This window comes from Idiotropiscis lumnitzeri, chromosome 15 (genome assembly GCF_059441095.1).
Source record: "Idiotropiscis lumnitzeri isolate Australia: NSW breed Sydney's pygmy pipehorse chromosome 15, RoL_Ilum_1.0, whole genome shotgun sequence".
NCBI classification, from domain to species: Eukaryota; Metazoa; Chordata; class Actinopteri; order Syngnathiformes; family Syngnathidae; genus Idiotropiscis; species Idiotropiscis lumnitzeri.
The window spans coordinates 7,717,162-7,737,281 of record NC_142405.1 but is presented as its reverse complement, the minus strand read 5'-3'; the positions used below and the strand labels follow the sequence as shown (position 1 = coordinate 7,737,281).

The 20,120-nt window shown below is 43.6% G+C and overlaps 1 long non-coding RNA gene across 1 annotated transcript in view; it reads right to left on the bottom strand.

Moving 5' to 3' along the window:
* Positions 1-17,354: 17,354 nt before the first annotated feature.
* The window catches only part of LOC148322632 (uncharacterized), a 62,586-nt gene continuing 59,820 nt past the window's right edge, over positions 17,355-20,120 (bottom strand). The window contains exon 4 of the long non-coding RNA XR_015846711.1: positions 17,355-19,048. This is a non-coding gene — a long non-coding RNA (uncharacterized LOC148322632). The remainder of the gene's footprint in view (positions 19,049-20,120) is intronic.

Sequence of the window (20,120 nt, the reverse complement as noted above, 5' to 3'; positions counted from 1 at the left end):
ACAGCAGCCTATGGCCCCCCCTCGGTGGAGGATGGAAGCTTTCAATTGGTGCGAATGAGGAAGCCACCGTGAAGCCACCGGGGAGGGGGCGCTCGGAGGACGGGTGGGTTCCTCTCTTAGTGAGGTGACAAAAAGGATTGGTGTCTCGGAAAACATTTGCAGCACTGTCCTCATCCTCATTCGTCTTAAAAATTGATATCAGCCTCTTGCATGTTTTTTGTTTTGTTTTTTTGCTTTATGGCCACCGATTGATACTTTTAAGATGGGGACTCATATTGTCGGCTATGTTTAGCCACAATTTATTTGTTCGCTTTTAGCACCGCACACACACACACTAAAAGTGTTTGAAAGCTTCACAATACTTTGGGGTAAAACTGCCTCGTCTCCATAGTAAAGATAATGTTATGCCTATGGAGCCACTTTGCTTGTTTTGAGCGTGTCTGCATGCATCTTTAAGCAAGCGTGTGTGTGTGTGTGTGTGTGCGTACTCTGCACAATACCATCAGACCGAGCCAAGAGACAACCCTGCCTCCCTCCCTTTTAATGGCTGCCATAATTAAAAAAGCTTTTAGACCGAGGAGGGGGTAAGCCACCAAAAAGGGAAGGTGGAAGGGGAGGTGAGGCGGGTGAGCTTCGATGGCGGGACGGCCTGCCAAAAAAAATGTAATAAATGTAATGTATTCTTACTCGTCCCATCGCACATTATTTTTATACCCACCGCACACTTGTATTATTGTCAGATCACATCACAATCTGATGGATGCTTATTAAGGTAACCTCAAAGCTGTCAAGGTCGGACAATTCGGAAATTAGAAGTTGCACGGTTGTAGAATTTGATTGAAATTGAGCACTTATACACACATCCTGTATACACACACACACACATATATATATATACTTAAATATATAAAGCGTATATATACATACAGTACGTAGCTTAATTGACTGATCAATCACTCAATCAAGACAGAGGATTGACCACATTCCCACATTCCCACACGTAGCTTGGTGACCAAATAACTTTTTTTCCCCAGTCCATGTCCAATTTTAGTTGAGCATAAGACAAATAAAGTCAAAAGTGTGTTTCTAAAATTGCAATGACAGTAGCCATTGGTGTTGTTTAAGCAACACTGAGTTTTTATTTCTGATGTGCAACCGAGCAACGTTTACATTGGGCCCTTTTTAAAATGAGAAACAGGCATTTGCAAATCTCTGCTAGTTTGGGCGTTTTTTTTCCCCCCATCGTGCGCAGTGTAAACATAAAGTATCAGGTGTCTGGTGTTGTGCTGTATCGTCAGTTCCCATAACAAACAGCCAAAGTGTGGCGGCGGTGCGTTGGTGGTGGAAGCGGGGTGTGGGGCGCGTTTAGGTTGTCAGGAAATGGATGTGCGGCAAGTGTTTCAAGCTGTGCGCTAATCCTATAAGAGATGTCACCTGGAGCTCCTCATTTGCATGATGTCACGGATTCATGTCATTATAATACAATGCCAGCGTTTGCTCTTCGGGTACAACGCGCCTTTATGCGGAGCCCGCCAAACGAGAATGGAAACAATTACGCGTCTGCAACGGGGCCCCCGAGTGATAGCGCTGTAATCCAAGCGCGCCGGCGTGCATAAATATTTGCCAAGAGCCACGGCACACATAAAGGTGCGATTAAATCCGTTTTGCCTTCACTTGGTGAATGTCGGAGATGTTTCACCTCAGTGACTACATGTCCTCTTTTCCAAAGACATGTCTACTTTTTGGGGATATGAGAAAACAACTTCTGTTGAGGATTTGAAAATAATTTCATGACCTGAGTTAGGGGGAAGCACGATCTTGTGGTTATCACGGCTGCCTTACGGTGATTTCCAAACTCTTACTTTCCTGAGTGCAATTTGAGTGTTCTTCTCATGCTTTTTGGGCGTTTTCTCCGGTTTCCGCTCTGTTCCAAGAAACCGTAAAACAATTTTTTATTATGTTTGTCAGAAGACCTTTGTGATTGCATTCAAGCATTTTTCATTACAGTTTTTCCCATTTCCTCCAAGAAATAACCTAAAAATATATTAAAGGCCATTCATGTCTTGTAAGTCATACCTCTAACTGATTTTTTGGGCGGGGCAAACCTGCGCTATACACAAGGTCAAATTTAAGTAATGTTCTTCTTGGTTTGAGTGCTGTGTTTCATACAAACCATGTGTGTGTGTGTGTGTGTGTGCGTGTGTGTGTGAGTGTATCTCAGCATGTGGCCATGTGGGATCATGTCACGGTAAAACCTTGAGATCCATGCTAATCATGAGCAGGGTGTTAAAACACCGGCAGCAGGCTGTGAAAACATTTGCCAAACACTTTTCATTTCCTCTGCCTTCAATTGCGGCAGCATCCCAACACGCACACGCAGCCAGAAATGACTACTTCAAAACAAAATGGCTGACTTACTATTAAAATTCGGGCAGGGGGCCTTGAGACTTTTTTTGGGCACACTGCTAAAAATGTCGATTCAATTTCATTTGGATTGGAGGAACTGGTGAGGGGGCATATGGCCTTTTCAAGTTCGCAAAGGGGTGTTAAAGAGGAATTCAACAACAACAACAAAAAAAAATCCAACTCTGTTTAATTTCAGCCCAAAAAAAAAAAAAAAAAAAAGAAATCATGAACATGTTTCCAAGAAGGTTTTATGTGACTGCAGAGACTGTTTATGCTAAGGTGCTACTGTTTTGGTCAGCAACACAGCGCAAATTCAATTTCTTTAGTCCCTTAATTAATTCTCATAGAGCAATTAAATTCGTATTAGCATTGACATTTGTGACCACAATTTTGCTTTGTTGTGTTGGAATGGCCCTTCGATTTTTTTTTTTTTTTTTAATGCATCGGCTCGGTAGATTTCAATTGAGGCTATGCCGTTCCAGTCTTTATAGCTAAGACGACATTCTCTTTGAGGAATGGCTGAGTCCCAAAATGTGTGGAGGATTTGGGGGAGTCTCCGGTGGGGTTGGAGGCAGTCTGGATGTTCGGTACTGATGTTCAGGAAGTGAGCAGTCAGGATCTGAGCAATGCCTCGATTTGGGTTACATGGGAGCCATTTATTTGACGTGTGCCTGTATGGAAACCCAATAGCGCTCCGGTGTGTGTATTTACCCTGTGGGGGGCGCTGATGAAGAAAAAAAAAAAAAAAAAAAAAGCAGCAGACAAAAACTCAAAGAAATGACATTTTTCGAAGTGCTAACTTATCACGTTTTCCCGTGTATTATTAAAAACAAAGACACGTCTTATTCCTGACAAATGCGACAATGAGCAAACACCGTTAGTCTTCTTGCATTGCATCATCATCATGCAGAAACATTGTCAAGCGAGTGAATTGAATTTTGAATCTTTTTTAGGAGTCATTGATATCAAAGACCCTAGTTGTCTTATGCACTAAAATAACAGCGGGAACTGACTCAAATTCCTGAAAAATTATTTTGACAAACCAATGTGGCAAAATAAAACAAAAAAAAACTTTATCTAAGTATTCATGTTTCATGGAGTCCTTGTCTATCACTTGGATTGCAATCAAAGACACATTCCTCATTACAACTGGAAGCGGAGCATCATCATCATTTCGTGTAATGGTGCAAATGAAGCAGGAAGTTGGAAGGTGAGCAGGTCTCATGTCGCTTATTGTGGTTTATTTTCACACCCATTTACACCGACTGCACTTTCACTCGCCTGTTTGCTTTCCCATCACTCGGCATAAGTGGCCTTGACTGCATCACGAGGGGCTTCTTTTTCAGCCGCCTCCAGACGAGGTTAAAGTCAAGAAGTTTGTTTATGAAAGCGGCCAGCCCGGCGACGGCCTGCGGGAGTCGCAATTTGTCCTGCTAATACCGCTAATTCATCTCCTGGAGATTGTCGTCGTTGCCGTGATGCCTCCCAGGCTCCCGTCTGCACGTTTGATTTAACGAGTCCACCCGAGTCCTGATTGTGGCGTTCACGCCCAAATGCAATGACAAATAAGGTTTTGTTTTTTTCTTTCAGAGCAATGCAGGCAGCTTCCGTTAAGAAATTTGGTTTCCTACATCTGCTGTTGTTTAGGCGGTATTTAACGCGTAGTGGAGGCCGTTGTTCCATCACCCACATGCAACTTTTATCTTTAAAGACCCCATTCGGTGATTCCTACACACTAGGGGTGTGCATCGCTATATCTATCACAATACAATACGATTCAAGGATAGTTTGATTCGAAAGTGGTACAATTCGTGATTCCTCGTCATTTTACATACAGTGCACAAGGATGAACTCAGTCGTGTAAATGTGGCATTTCCTTCAAAGGTATGACTTGTCAATAAAAGACGATTCAATATGAATGCAATATATTGATTGTCTTGGACTGGCCAAGTTAATCCCCAGGCCTCAACCCAATAGAGCATGCATTTCCCCTCTAGACTGAAGGGAGAAACCGTCAAAAAACACCAAATATTATACTCAAATATTTTTTGTCACCTTCCCACGACCCCTCCCCCCCCAAAAAAAAATTCAAAGTAAATCACTTTTAAGAACAATGAATCATGGGTAATGCGCTGCAAAAAGCACCTCATGGATGCATCAAAGACCCCACGACGTGTTTGGAACAAGCGTCACTTTAGTGATGTGTGTCACGGCCCCCCCAAAGACTTTTTCACTTTGCCCAGCTGTCTCCACTCTCCTCGCTCGGCTCACTGCATTCAGCAAGCATTCAGACTTTTTTTTTTCTTCCGCTCGCTTCATGATTTTCCATGCCTGCGCTTTGTGTTTTCTCTCGGATTTGTCGATTGGACGCTCGGATTAGGCGGCGAGTCATCACTTTTGAGACGAGGGCTACAGCGTACTTCACCACTACAGGCGGGATTAGCTCTATAAATGGCAAAATGGCATTAAAAAATGTTTTTCTGCTTTAATTTTCTCGCAACAATGAGAAAAAACAAGCCCAGTACGATGGTACGGAATACAACTTAACTCACTTGGCACCAAGCAGCAATCTGACAGATAGTGAAGAATTCTTCAAAAACAGTTTTAAATTGTTTATTGCCGCTCCCAGTTTAAGTTTACAGTCAAACTAAACAATGAAAATTCTGTGTTGCGTAATCCCCAACCCCAAAAACAGCTTTGCATTAGATAAGTCTCTTTCGCTAAATAACCACGTAATATGCCATTAACGGGCTGACAAATATGTTGTAACGTTTAAGAAATAGAAATAGAAGACCAACAAATGTTAATTAATATAACAAGACTCATATTGATGCATATCCTTTATCCCCTGCGAAGAACAACTAATATTACTGCGGCTTGCTGAGGAGTCTTGACCGGCTCGTGTGTATAGTCGTGTGTATTATACTGCCCCCCGGTGGCCATGGTGCGCACAGCAGAGAAGGCGCTGTACTGAATCAAATTGAGGAGAAAAAAAAATACTTTCCTACTGTAAAATGGTGGTTATTCTATGTCAGCCAATCAACAATGAGAATGCTGACTAGCTCCGCCCCCAACAGGGAAGGTCCCAAGGCAATTACATCGAACAAATCAGTTCTGATGATACCGTTTAGAACTTAAAGCTAAAACCTCTTGAAATTGCACACTCCAAAATATCGCAAAGACGACGGTTTGTCATTTGTTCAGCATCAACATGTCAACTTGTTAATGGTACAGTGTAACCTATAAAGTCGTCGAATGTCCGTTGAAAGAATATCTGTGGTCCCGTTTTCAAATACTGATGACGAAAATGTTCCTCCTTACAAAGCAGTTCATCTTCTTCCTGCTGTTTGTGCATCCTGACCAACAAGGACGCAGCTGGCCCTTAGCAGCAGGTGTTCTCATTGGTTACCAGAGCGCTTCTTAATGGAGCAGTCGTCTTAATCAAGTGAGTGCCCTGCTGCGAGACGCGTCAAATAATTTGATTTCGCTCGATTGAAAAATAAAAAGGAGCGACCAAACTGACACGACGTGGTGTGTGACTCAGCGAAGATTTGACGCTCATTTTGGGGTATTTTAGACACTTCAACCCATTTTTAGACCCCCCACATGTGTTGGCAAGTGGTGTCAAGCTGTTATATTCCATCATAGAGGTGAACGTCATGTGGCCTTTTCTCTTTTTGCGTTTGGGGTGGGGAGGAAGACGCTTAAGAGGTTTTATACGCATCACAAAATACATGTCAAACAGTCGCTGATAGGATTGTGTTCTGGACATGCAGATTTTTGATAAAAAAAATTTTTTTAGAGCCCCTAAAACTAGATTTACTCGGGAACATGAAATTTGGTAGACATATCGCTGATTAGACCCACAAAAAAAAAAATAATAATCCATGGCTGAAAAGACATAATAAATGTTATTTTAGCGTGAAGCAGCAAATTCACTTTTTTTTTTAAATTCCCGTGGAAAAATGTATCCCCCAAAACTAGTTTCACGGAGCAACATAAAATGCGAAGGACTTGTCTATCATGAGTGGTCCCACCCAAAAAGTTTTTAGACATAAAGGTATAGCGTATAGAATTTACTGCCCTCTTATGGTGAACTAATAGACTGCAACGACCTTAGCTCGAAGCGCATTCGCACTAATCACAAATTACTGACCACGTAAATGCACATTACTTCACATACAGTAACAAAAAAAAATTCTGTTGATGTGATAGAACTTTTTTTTTTTTTTCATATGCAAAGACAGAAGTGCAGTGTTAACTTGATCTCAAATGTGATGACGGTCTCCCCCCGAAGAGATTCCAATTTTTTCGTCTGCGTTCTTGCCTCGCACACTGAACAAGAGCGGTTTTTATTCTTTTATTTTGTCCGATTGATGACTCATCCTCTTTGTGTTGCAATGACGGCATGGCAGATGCCGTTCAGTTGGGACGATGACGGGATGACCATCGGGTCATTTCCAGACAACTTTTGTGATTCTTGGTCAGGAAGAAACTTGTAAAAAAAGAATTGCTCACGATGATTACGATAATTTGTGTGACGCATACAAGCCCACCCTCGACTACCTCTCTGTTTTTTTTCCCATGAAATTAGCCAAAGTGCCGAGTTGCTCGTCGCCATGGTGACTTCCTTGGACAAACAAAAAAATGTGATGAGGAGCCTCTCTTTGTTGACGTTAGCAATCACGTCGCACTTTCAATTTGTTGATATTTGAACTTTCACCTTCTCTCACAACAAAACGCGAGACTTTGCTGCGCTGTCTTGACCCCCCCGTCCCCCCCCCCCCACGTCTTAACTCCTCATCACTCGCAGGTTGTGTCTGCCACCAGTGCATGGCGCGAAAGTTGATATTGAAGTGTGATAAAGCACATGTGCAGCTCATTAAAAGCAAGATAATCAGCGTACTGTTAATCAAGCAGTAAACATAATCATGTGCAAGCCAAAAACATGAAAAAAATTCGCCAAAGGTGGCCTCGTTCAATGCGCCCTCTTTTCAGCTGTCAATCATCCCGCCGCACCTGGCCAGCATCTTGTCTGGGGTCGCAAAGTTTGACGAGTATTTTAACCAGCACAGTAACATTCACGCTAAGCCCTCACTGCCATCTTCCCCGTTGCCTTCCTGAACCCAGCGTGCACCCAAGAGAGAGAGGGGGGGGCTGTCTACGAAACAAGGCATTTCACAGCAAACGCAATGAGAAATTCATTTTTTTGAACAAAAGACGCATGTGAGGAGATCAAAGTCGAACCAACACATAAATCTCCCTCGCAGACCAAAAAAGAACCTTTATGACCATCATCTGTTGAACAAACCGGAGAAATACATAAAACAAATCCTGTCATGAAGTGCTCCATCATTCAAAATCCCCCCCAAAAAATCTTGTTGCTTTGATATACGGTCGGACTAGATCGCCCCAAAATGTTTGAACGCTGGTGACAAGGAGCATGGATGGATTCCACATTTGATATCAGATCGCTCATCCGGCTTGTTTTGTGGTGTTCAAAAGCACCAAGGTTCTTGCTGTGACACAGAATATAAACTTTGCAAACCGATTGATTGATGGGAGACAGACTCTACATGACGATCGCTCTGAAAGTGTGAATAACGTCTCACACACACACACCCCTACTCGTCTTTGCCAATTGTGAGGTCCACTTAATTTTAGTACACACACACACACACACACACACACCCACCCCGTTGGGCATACTAAACCATCTGACTTTAATCTCAGCTACTTTGGACATGCATCTAAAAAATCCATCAAATTCTTGCTTTGATAAGCAAGACCAATCTTTGAAAAGCACTTGATACTAATACCACCCCAAAAATGTCAAAGTTTCCCTCATGTAGCTCACCCATTTGGGCATGATTGAAAACCAATGGCCAGCATGAATGCATTGTTCAGTATGTACATGCCAATATAATCTAGAACCAATGAGACGTCGCCCTAAAATGCCACAAAATGGAAACAATGGTCCGGCTAATAGGAAATTGGTGTCAAGGAAGTATGACTGAATGATACATCTCGACTGAGTGACATAAGATCTTGGGGAGGATGTGCATGTTAAAGTTGTAAAATAAGTTTGAGATGATGCTATTCATTTGTTTTTGGATCATACATACTTTGTGGTATGTATACAGTTCAACTATTAATATTCACATTTGAGTCGGGGCTGTCGTTTACAAGCATGTTTTTCATTATTTGCGGGAGGGCTTGGTGCCTAAACCTTGCAAAGTTTTTTTGTTTTTTTTAAAGAGTTGTCAAAACTGTACCGGACTCTTTCCTTAGTTTGCAGGGAACACTCTTTGGAAAACTGAAGCCTGATTGACAGGTGACAATAATTCTCCTGAAATTAGACCAGACAACAAATATGAGCGTCCGGATTTTTGTCAACGTTAGCGATCGGCAATCAAGTGTGAGATTTAATCAAACTAATATGGTTCTCTTATTTGCTACACGTGTGTTGGATATCATTCCGAATGAATAAAATTCATGCTTGGAGGGAGGACACTCGGACCCCGAAAGTTGGCCAAAGATCAACTTCTGTAACTTCTGGCCGCGTGGGCGCTCTCAGCGAAGAAAAAGAATAAGAGGGTGCGACTCGCGCAGCCCTCGGTGTGTCGACTGCGGTTGCAGATTTGCACCGCGAGCTTGTTAAATAGCTCTCTTTTTGGACCTTAGTGCCTGACCTCCTCCACGCCCAGCAATTACCCCGGACTGCTTCTCCCTCGTTAAGACTCCTGCGGTGGAGCTCGTAAACAGCTGCAGCTCCCACTTAACGCCGCACCTACACGGCCGTGAGCCGCCGGGCCATTTACGCCGGCGTCACGCCACCTAATGTCATTTTACACCTTCAGAGCCTCGCAATCAGTCACACTGGAGATGATGGATGCGGTGCGGTTAGCGTGGGTCGGGGGCGAGGCGCCCACGCCGCAACGCAAACCACATTAAGTAGTCAACGTGACACGTTGTTACTCATGACTAACTCGGCAAAGCTGAAAAAAATAAAAATAAAAAAATAAAAACTCGCAAAGCTGCTAGAATGTGATCGTCATATTACATATCGGATGCCTCTTTTTGTCACAGCAAATTGATGGCTAACTAATTTTGAAATCAGAATGAAGTGGCACAAAAGCAAAAAATGCTTGCGATATCTCAATCGTATTAAACGTGAGGTCAATTTGCAATTTTAAGTCGACGCACATGATTTGCCTGAGCAGGCCACGTAAAATGATGTGGGCGGCCAAATCTGGCCCCCGGGCCTTGAGTTTTGAACCTTGTGCGAAAGTGCCACCGTGCATTTTGTGTTGCGCGCACTCGTACGTAAAATAAAGTCGATGCCGACTAAATCAACACGACGCATTGTTATTCCCAAATAGGTCAAAATGGTTTATTCACTCGTTCGCAGCTTTTTGTAGAACTTTTCGCCCATTAAGAGCCAAGATAACTTCCCTTTCTCGGTACAAAGCGCATCAAGTTTCACAACGAAACATTTCACCTTATTCACGATGACTCATTCACAAAGCTTTATTCAGATGACTCGCGGCAATTAGAATGCAAACACCACTTATTTTGTTCTCTTTATTGCCACTACACATACCCTTATGCGCAACTACGCGGAAGGAAAAGTCGTCAAAATGACGCATTGATTCTCACAGCTGACAGATTCAAAACTCGGCCACCATAAATTCCCTCACGTCCAGCCGTGTTCTTTGTTAACGTTCACCTCAGAGTAGCCGCAGTGGCACCTCTGAGGATCCACTCCAGTCACTATGGGCGGCTCCGAGGAAGCCCCGCCCCCCCCACGCATCCACTTCTAACTCCGTGATTGATGGGGTGTGTCAGAGCGGTCGCAGCTTCCGAATTGCTCCCAATGCAAGCAGGCTCGTCGGGCCCACGATATTCGCTTGGTCCTCCCCGATTAACTTTACACCCGTACTTCACTTTCAAGGTAAAAAAAAAAAAGGCTGGGTTGACTTCATCCCCTCGTTTGCGTGTCTCTATCGTTCACACCGAACAATGACGGGCAGTCTGAAAGATGCTAGAAAAGATCCAGTAAAATTGCATGTCATTTGTTTTTTTTTTCCATCGTTGACGTTGCACAAATTGCTTTCACACGGGCACGTCTCGCCCCCGAGACACTTCTCATCCTATTTGCTCGATTGTCGTGCAGCTTTAAGTGACATACTTTTCCCGTAATTTTGGTCACATTTCGAATTTATACAACCTTGAGACGTCCAACTACTGTTTCATCTTTCTTGGCTCGAGTCATGTCGTTTTTTTTTTAGCGAGCAAAAAAATCCCCAAGGCGTTTTGTTTTATCTGAGTAACGATATAGATGTCAACAAGCTCCGTAAGGGTTAACATTAAGACGTGATTTAATGGACGATGTCATGCTATCACGAACCCACTCAAATAGTCATTCCCAGGACAGTTTTGCAAGAGAGTGGGAGATTTTTTTTTTTTCTTTTTGGTCGAAACAAGATCCCGCTGCTTTGGAATGGCGGACTTGGTTTTGCCTGATGCCTCCCCCGTGATCTCCGTTTTGTGCTCGCCGCTTGACATGTGTTCGGATCTTTATCGCTTCCATGTGGTCCATGGAAGCCTCCACCATGCGCTATGTTCAAGGAGGGAACGATTCGGCCTGTATCAATTCCCCCGTGTGAGCTTCGGCCGATCCCACCGACAGGTTTTCCAAACGGGAATACCTCGGGGAAGTGAAGCAGACACATGAGCACCTTGGAATCCAAGTATTGGGCAAGTTAAGTCAAGTCAAATCACTTCTTAAGGCAATATCTAATTTTAAAAATCAATAAGGTCAGATATTGGTATCACTGGCAAGACTCGACTGTCGTTGCCTTTCGTTTTTTTTTTTTTTTTGTCAATGACTCAAGTCCCGCACCTCTGCCATGAGCTCTCATGTTGCTCCTCCACATGGAAAACCCGCCTTTGACCTTTCTTCCATGATTATTGGAAGCATCAGGGATTGGATTGGTGGGAGGCGCTCATATCCGGGATTCGGCGTTGATTTACAGTGAGGAAGTGATGGACTTTAAAAAAAAAAAAAATAAGTGGAGGGGTTCGGTTTATCCGCCTTTGCACTTGCCCTTTGTTCCCACTCGCCGTCGTGTGATTTATGTCCCGGGCTGATCCGACTCAATTGCAATCTGGGAAAGACGTTTTCAGCGCCATAGCGCGCTGTCAGAGAGGAAGAAGGAAGGGGTCCAGGTTCGGGTCCGACATGGTTCGTCGGTGGTTTATTTTTACGGAGCGTGGCTGCAGGGACAGGTGCTGCTGCACAGCTGCCGACGGAAAATAAACATGCTTCGCCAAATGCTCCATCACGGGCAGCAACGCCGTCCGGCACGATTACAAGGACGGGCCACTCTAAACAAAGAGCCTGATCAAAGCTAACAAGCTGACCTAAGGAAATTAATTGCTTGTTAGCGCAACTATAGATCGTTTTGCCTTCAAAAAAAAAAAAAAGAACTCACGTCGACTTGAATGACACGACCACCTCTGATCTTTTTCACATTTATTCAATTTGAGAATGGCTTTAGTCCGCATGGTTCAAAGTGACGCAATTCAGATTTTTTTTTTTCTCTCAAGTGACCTACTTGGGATACGCGTCCTGTTAGAGGAAATGCATAAAATTGGAGATTTTTCAGATGGGGATCAGGCAACCAAAATCAGATATGGATCAAATACATGTTAATGTGAGTGCAATGTAAGTGCCAGCTTCACACACACACACACACACACACGTCTTCACAAAAATGACAAATTCACACATGACAAAAGACCCACTTTAAATCTAAACTGCGGTACAAGCATAATTGAAAAAAAATGGGGGGGAATAAAAAAATCCCACGGCACATCACCAAACAAAAACGTTAAAAATGATAAAATGAGATTGAGGCTACTTGACAGAAGCATGATGCTAATTGTGAAGATTTCTCATCTAATTGGAGCTTGAGGGCTAAGTTGATTTGCCACGAAATTCTTGTCATTGTTTATCGAGTTAGTTCTCAGGGTGGCTTTTAATCAAACGCAGATCGAGTGAAACGGTAATCCCTCACGTGTTTGATAAAAAGAAATACTAATATGTGCCGAAAGCGATGCGTCATTGTTGAAAGGACCTCCGGACTGTGAGATGATGAGTGCCATTTGATCCTGATCTCTCGTCACCCTTTTAGCGTGTCCTTGTTTTCCCTTTGCGGAAGGGTCCAGGCGACGGGCGGCTTGGACAAGAAGCCCCCGCGGGCCTCGCGCTCGTGATGGCGACCATTAACGAGCAAGTTTATTATTAGCAGCGTCATTGTCGCCTTCGTACTGGCGAGAGGTCAGGATGAGAAATTGCCGCGGCCGCCGCACATGCTCAGTACGACAACACCTGCTCGCTGATGGCGGGTCAGGTCAAGGTCGTGGAGGCGGCACACAAGCCGGCGTCATGCCGAGTTGGGCAAGTTACTTTTAACAGTCAATAAAAATTAGATTCGACCCAAAAACAACATGATGACCAGATTTTTCAAAGGCTTCCTGCTTTAGACAGGAAGTACTTAAAGCAACAGAAGAAAAACAAGTCCACTGCCAAGAAGATGGGAGGGGTGAAAAAAAAAAAAAAAAGCCCTAAAATGAAAGTTGTCTTTGCTGGATTAAAAGACAATCAAATCAAGTGTGCCAGGGGAGGCTCCCTAATGGCCACCTTCTATGTTTTCATATTATTTGATTAATCCCCCCCACTCTGCCTCTGACTCATCTGCTGCTGGCAACGCCAGGGGGGGCACTCGACGGTGAGTGGTGGTGAGTTGCTCACGACGCGGCACGGTGGCGCGATGCGTTCGTCACGACCTCACCTGAAACTTTCCGGATGTTGTCCTCTATGCTTAAAATGCATAGAATATTTTTTTTTGAGGGGGGGGGGGGGGGGGGGGGTAAATCCAAAATGACTTCAAGGGCACAATTATGCAAAAAAAAAGAGAGTTATGGCTAGTTCCATGGTTTTCAGCGGGTCATTAAACTCACCGTTGGGGTTAAAATCCGGTCGCATCCATTCATCTATTTTCGATACCATTTATCCGAGGGCTCTTCGATCCTGTTCCCCGAGGGTTGATGTCCTGCCCGCTTTCCATCGCTCCCTGCTGCAACACACCTGATTCAAACGATCAGGATTGTCATCTCATTTCTGCGGACCTTGCTGATTATCTGATCATTTGAATCAGGTGTGTTGAGATGGAAAACGGTCAGGACACCGGCCATCGGGGGAACAGGATTGAGGACCCCTGACTTATCCTGTACAAGGTTCAAGGGGAGCTTTTGGGGGGGAAGGTCCTCAACAGCCTGCAGTCGTTGTCAGCCAGCCACACGGCACACTTGAACTTAAAGGACACTTTCCAGCTTCGAGCAAGCAACGAGACATGCTTCATACTTGGCGATGCTTCTTGAGAATCGCAAACTCAAAACTGGTTTGTGCTTTTGGTGAGGCAAAGCAACGTTAGGTAACACATCCTATCACGTTGGCTGACTCCTGCCTTCGATTAGCTCTTAGACAAATCATAGGCCTCAGGATCCCCCCCCCCTTTTTTTTTTAACCCAACAATGTGAATGGTTACACGGTGTGCTCAATAAAAACACGAAAAAGCCATAACTGTCCGTGTGGTGTTAGTTTAAGCTGATTGTGTTTCTCTATTGTTGTGTCATGACGGAGACCACAGCATATTCTATGACCAATTTATGCAGGTTCACATACTTTTTCTTGCAAATAGATTTCTTATCAGGGAGCTCGGGTCTTTGGATGGTATTGTGAGGTCATAAGTTTGTTGGAGAACAGGGACGAGCAAAATGTTGTAGGAATGCAAAAAAAAAAAAAAAAAGATTCTCAGCCAATGTACAATTCAGTTATATTTAACTTTTTAGTACATTTGCATTTAATCTTTAAGTATGACGGTTATGTGCATTCAATAATATTTTTATATGAGACATTTTGGGCAAATGTTTGTCGACTACTCTTCTAGAAATTAAACGTGCTCCTCCAGAGCCTACTCTAGCCCTTTGCCAAAGGTCCGCTAAATGCTGCTGGAGGTCAAAGGTTGAAATACAACATTGTTGTTTGAGTGACACAGGAGAGGCGAGTCGGAGAGCTCCATCATGCCTCTCGGCAGGGTGCCTCGGACCCCTGGGAAGTGTTTATTTTTAGTATCGATGCGGTTGGGGTGGGATGGGATGGGGGGGGGTACATTGCAAGCGGGGAAATGAGTTCCTGGCACCATCGCTCCCATGTTGTGTGAAGTCATATAAACAGCGAACACCTTGAGACAAGTCAATTGCTCCACAAATTGCAAACATATTGCAACCCATTCTGTTATGACCTCCACCAAGGAGTTTGTCAGATTATGTGTCGGATAACGTTTCTAAAAACGCCGATCTCAGAAAACAAGGAACAACCCGTGCAGATCCAGAGTTACAGTCTGCTTGTATTAGGGCCAAGCGTTTTGTCTTTTTGTCTGTAACGGATGGGACAAAGTCGATCTATGTGCTGAACAGAGGCTAGTAAAATGAAAAAAAAAAAAGGACATTTTGAACAAAGATACATTCATTTTGCGCGACTTCCACTTTGTGATGTGCACTGCCACCACCTACAGGAGTGGAGTGGAAGTGCATCACTCAGGCACAAAGTCGGCTTTAGAATATTTGGAGAATTTTTCTTGCTTTTAGGGCTGCCAGAAACGATTATTTCGCTAGGCGGCTAATCACCAACAGTAGTCGACAATTTGTATATGTAAATTCTTCCAGCTGTTCTTCTATAACCCTCATTTACTTGCAGTTAGAATTATTTAAGGTATGTACAAATGAATAATTAAATCAATAATAAGACAGTTAAGACGGTAGTGCATTCAACTTTGATTAAAGTTTGCAGCTCGCACCAGCATTCATGACATGTTTACAAATGAAGGAGAAACTTCATTTGAAGGCGGTACGGTGGCCTAAAGAAAAAAGTGGTATTAAATGTTTAGTGCATATTAAAATGGAACTAAAAATGATACACTGAGCAGAGTTGCATTAAGAGTATGACACTCTCTATGAATACAAAAATAAACGAAATGAAATCAGGCGTCAGCCACAGTGTGCTTCCTTTTTAGATGCTCATTTATCACCGCCTTGCTGCCATTAAAGGGAGCTTTGCATCCGTGCGACCAAATTTTCGGAGTGTGCAAACACGAGCCAAGACATGACACTGGATTACCCACAATGCTTCTGTTTACATTATGTACGACCCGGGTTACCGCTACTGCGTTGGTGCAAGGCAGTTTTAAGAGAAAAAAAAAGCTGCAAAAAATAAATAACTTATCAACTTTTAAAAATAATTGTCGACGATTTTGTTCGCGACTATTCGACTAATCGTGGCAGTCGTACTTGCTCATCTTTGTCTGCCTATCAGCTCCCTGCCTTCGTCTGGCAGCAGTTCATTTCTTGTCTTCTTTTGTCCAGAAAGTTCTCCATCGTTATCCCCACAGGGACAAAGTGGGGAGATCATTGGATGTGGCTAATTCCTGGAGTTCAGGAAGAGGTGAGACTTGAGTGAAAGTTATATTTGGCTGCCTGTTTTTAATCTGGATTGCAAGGGGAAGGGGGGGGGCGGCGTTTGAGGGCAATGTTTGACACATTCCAATGGCTTCTTCTCCGAGTGTCACTTTCTTTTTGTTTCCCGTGAGAAAGACAACAACAGCAAGCGGTTCTCAGGATTCGTGGCCACCACGTTAGGTTATGCGATCGTGATGCTTGGCTATGTGAACCGCCGTCTCGCTGACGTGTTTAACCACCCACAGCCGAGACAAATGTTGTGATAGACCGAAGCGAGAAAATTAACTGGAATTAATCCAAAACAGATGCAGAATTCAACGTCCATTTTTTTCCCCCCATTTGAAGTCTGACCAGTGCACTGATGCGGATGAGTCGTTCAGGTATACATTAAATTCCTGAACCTACTCCTGACAACATGAGCGTAGCTAAACAGATTTGGCGCAACATTTGGATGAAACCTGCCCCTCTGCGTCTGGAAGTAATACACTCCTCCTCCTCCTCCTATTCTTCAACAGAAGAAAATACATTGTGTATACTTTATGCTGCATTCTTGCAACTCAATTTACCCTCTGTGGTTGAAATGTAGAATAACTGGAAAGAGAATAAAGAAATGTGCTATGAGCTTGACAGATTACATAGACTACATTATTCTTCATGTTGACGCTGTCAAGTGGTTGGGAATGAATGGATTTTGCATTACCAGGGAAGGAAAAGTGTTTTACTTCGCTCTGTGGTTTTTCCTGGGTTACGGCTCCCCCTTGTGGCTGATACGACGAAACACACCAGACGAGCACATTATTATTATCTTGGTTCTGTCTTTTCTCACAAAGCAGCACCCCAAAAAATCATAGGTTTAAATGTACCACTGTTATGGTCAACATAAATATAGAGGAAGAGAAGGCCTGGGCCTAACCCTCTTCAAAAATGAGACAGAGGTTTTACTCCTAAAAGGTTTGCTTAATATTTTTGCAAGTCACTGTCACGTTGTCCAGTTTGAATTAGTGACAATGCGCTTGGATGAAGGGAAATAAAAAAATAAAACAAAATGCACCTAAGTAACTCATTCAAAGTTAATTACATACTTTTGTCCAGTAAGAATCCAGACTTTCAATCCCAGATACGCATTTTTATTTTATTTTACGTGGCAGAATAAAGGCGGGTCTGAAAATAGCTGACATTCAATTAGTTAAAAATCGTATTTAAATTTATTCCACGAAAAAGTTCAAATACAATTCATACCGAGTGGTCTAAGGCGCCGCGTTCCGGACCCAGTCTCCCCAGGAGGCCTGGGTTCGAATCTCGAATTTCCCCATTGTGGGACTAATAAAGGCATTATTATACGTGGATATATTAAAAATAAAAGAGTTGCACAACAAAATATAAAAAAGACTGACTTATGTTTACGCCACACTTGTTTGGTATTATTTGGGGAAGTTGTCGTCGTGATGGTTGAAAAGACCGGATAAATTTGTTCTCAAGGGATCAAAACTCAAAACCTCCACTAGATGGCAGCCTACGCTCACCATTCACACTGGAGTGTTCCCCGTCTGCCACATCTTGTTGGCCTGCAGCTTTCCATTCAAAAGCAACTGAGAGTGTCCAATCGGATTTCGCAGTTAGCAACAACAATTTAAAGGGAATTGACAAAACAAAACATGCCTTCCGCATTTATTATTGAGCGGGACAAGTTTACGATACAGTGATGATATCTGGGGACGCAAGCATCCACACACACACACAAAATGATTTCTTGCAAGTGAGCGGAAAACGAGGGTGGTGGGGGGGGCGAAGGGGAGTCGGGGCTCCCTGGAGGCTGCGCAAAGTGAGTTAAGGCCCGGCAATTATGTGCCAAAGTGAAAGTGTGTGGCGAGAACGTGAGGCGTTTTAGGATGCCTTTTATTAGGCTCGCTTTTGCCGACAATCGTGGGCCGGGGAGCGCCATCTCCCTTTATGGGGCTCAATGTTTTCCTCTCTCAAATAGCTCCCCCATTCCCTGGCCTGCTGGAATTATTCCCACACACGTTTAGCCTCCGGAAGGATCCCGCCAGGGAGACAAAGGAAGGGAAAATGGAGATGATTGGCATCTTGCGCCTGCGTCGGAACGACTCGGTATCAGGGAGACAAATTTAAAGCCACTTCCATCAAATTTAAGACTTGCTTTCGCTAAATAGAACCAATAGGAACAGCTGATAAGGGCTCAATATTACAGCAAAAAAAAAAAAAAAACTGCACGATTTCTACAAACAGTTTTAGGTATCTTTACTTCTTTTAGTTTTTTTGGACTCCATGGAACTAAATGAATCTCAACTGACTTTCCCCAACTCTGGCTTGGCCTGGCCGCTTTCCTCGTCTCATGCGGATTCCAGATTCGCACCCGCCTTGTGACATTGTCAGTTGCTTTCCGTAAAGTGTCCAATCCGACCACGGGATTCATATTGTGTAATGTCGCACGATGGCACTCCTGGCACTGTTGATGAATGTCCGGTGATGGTATAGGCCACTTACTGCTCGAGCTAGTTTTAACTGTCGCTTTGTTGGCTTTGACAGTATATGGTGATGGTAAAGAGACAAGGTCCAATAAAAGCCCGCCTCCGTGACTATCTTATTAATGTCCAGCGGTTTGGGATATGAGGAAAAACAAGTGTCAAACAGATACAGTTTGCAGTGTCATCCATTGTCCATGATAAATCATTGCAAAAATAAAAAATTTCCATCAAAAGTTACAAGTAATTCCTTGAACCAAAAAAAAAAGTTCTGACCATCTTTTCCAAAATAACTTGAAAGGTTCCCGGATCTCTAAAGTATCTCCAGATGCTGGGATTTCAGTTCTGTCGCTCTAAAATGTACCAATAAGATATATTCCAAAAGGCAGCCTCTAGTTCTCGAAATGCTCAATACGCAGAGTTCCGTGTTGGCCACGTCTCGCAAATGCCCCAACCTCGGCTTCCATTTCCCAGGGCGACGTCTCTCGGTGTTTGCAAGGCTCAGCCAATTAACCCGTGCCCTGGCCTCAGTTAACCCTGCACTGCAGCATCTGGTCCGGTGCGAGAAGGTTCTTCTGAAGAGAGAAAAAAAAAAAAAAAACTGACCCTCTGCGACCGTGTCACGGCCTCCCTCTCGGGCAGTACAAGACAAAACAAAAGACGGGCCGCGGTTCTGATTAAGGCAGAATTGAGCCGTAGACATTAATGAACTGCGGCGCGAGGCTGCTGTCTTTGTTCGTCACAGACCAGCTGGGTGGAAATGCAACTTGCCGTCCCAGAAGGGAATTCCACAAGCAAAGTATTTCTCTAAATGTCAAACATGCTAATTAATTTCTCTTGACTTACGAGTGTCCGCATACGCATATTTTGTTGTAAAAATCGGACGCGTTCGTTTTTCCGGTCGAGTAATCAGACTACGGTTACTCTTCAAAAGTAACTAACGACTCAGCATGGATTTTATAAATGTTTCGTTTTGCCATTTCAACATCCGGCCATCCATTTTCGGAAGCGCTTATCCTCACGAGGGTCACGAGCGTGCCGGAGCCCACGCCAGCAGTCTTAAAAGTTAATTCCGTCAAATATTTTGTATTTTATTTAGTATTTGTATTTTATTTGGAGGTGAATAACAAATTAGCCAGCTTATGAGCTTTAAATGATTATGAAGCCTCTCGTCATGCACGGGCGTTTTTTTTTTTTTCAACAAAGGGACTGTTTGGTGAAATGCAAAGAGGGACGCAGACGAAGGATGATTACTTTATGAGTAAGACGATGACGGAAGGGTGCCCACGTCGCGAACAGAGGACGGACCGGCAAAATACGGCAACGTGGCCATCACTGGTATTGGCTACAATTTCTCTGATTAACTTTACGTCTTCTCTCAGCTTCAAAATGATTTGCTTTTCTCGCAAGGACAAATATTCTTCATGATCTCATGTCAAAGCAAACCTTGACATTTGTACTTTTAGAGGGAACTCGAGATTCTTTCCTCCCGGTACTTGCCTCATCCTTTTGTGTACACTTTTTTTGGCCTCCACATCCTCTTGCCCATATTTAGACTTGTTCTATTTTTGGTATCCTGATTTTCAACTTTCATTTCCCAATTCGCTCGTTTACCTGTATGCGTCCCAATACTTCCGTCTAAACGCC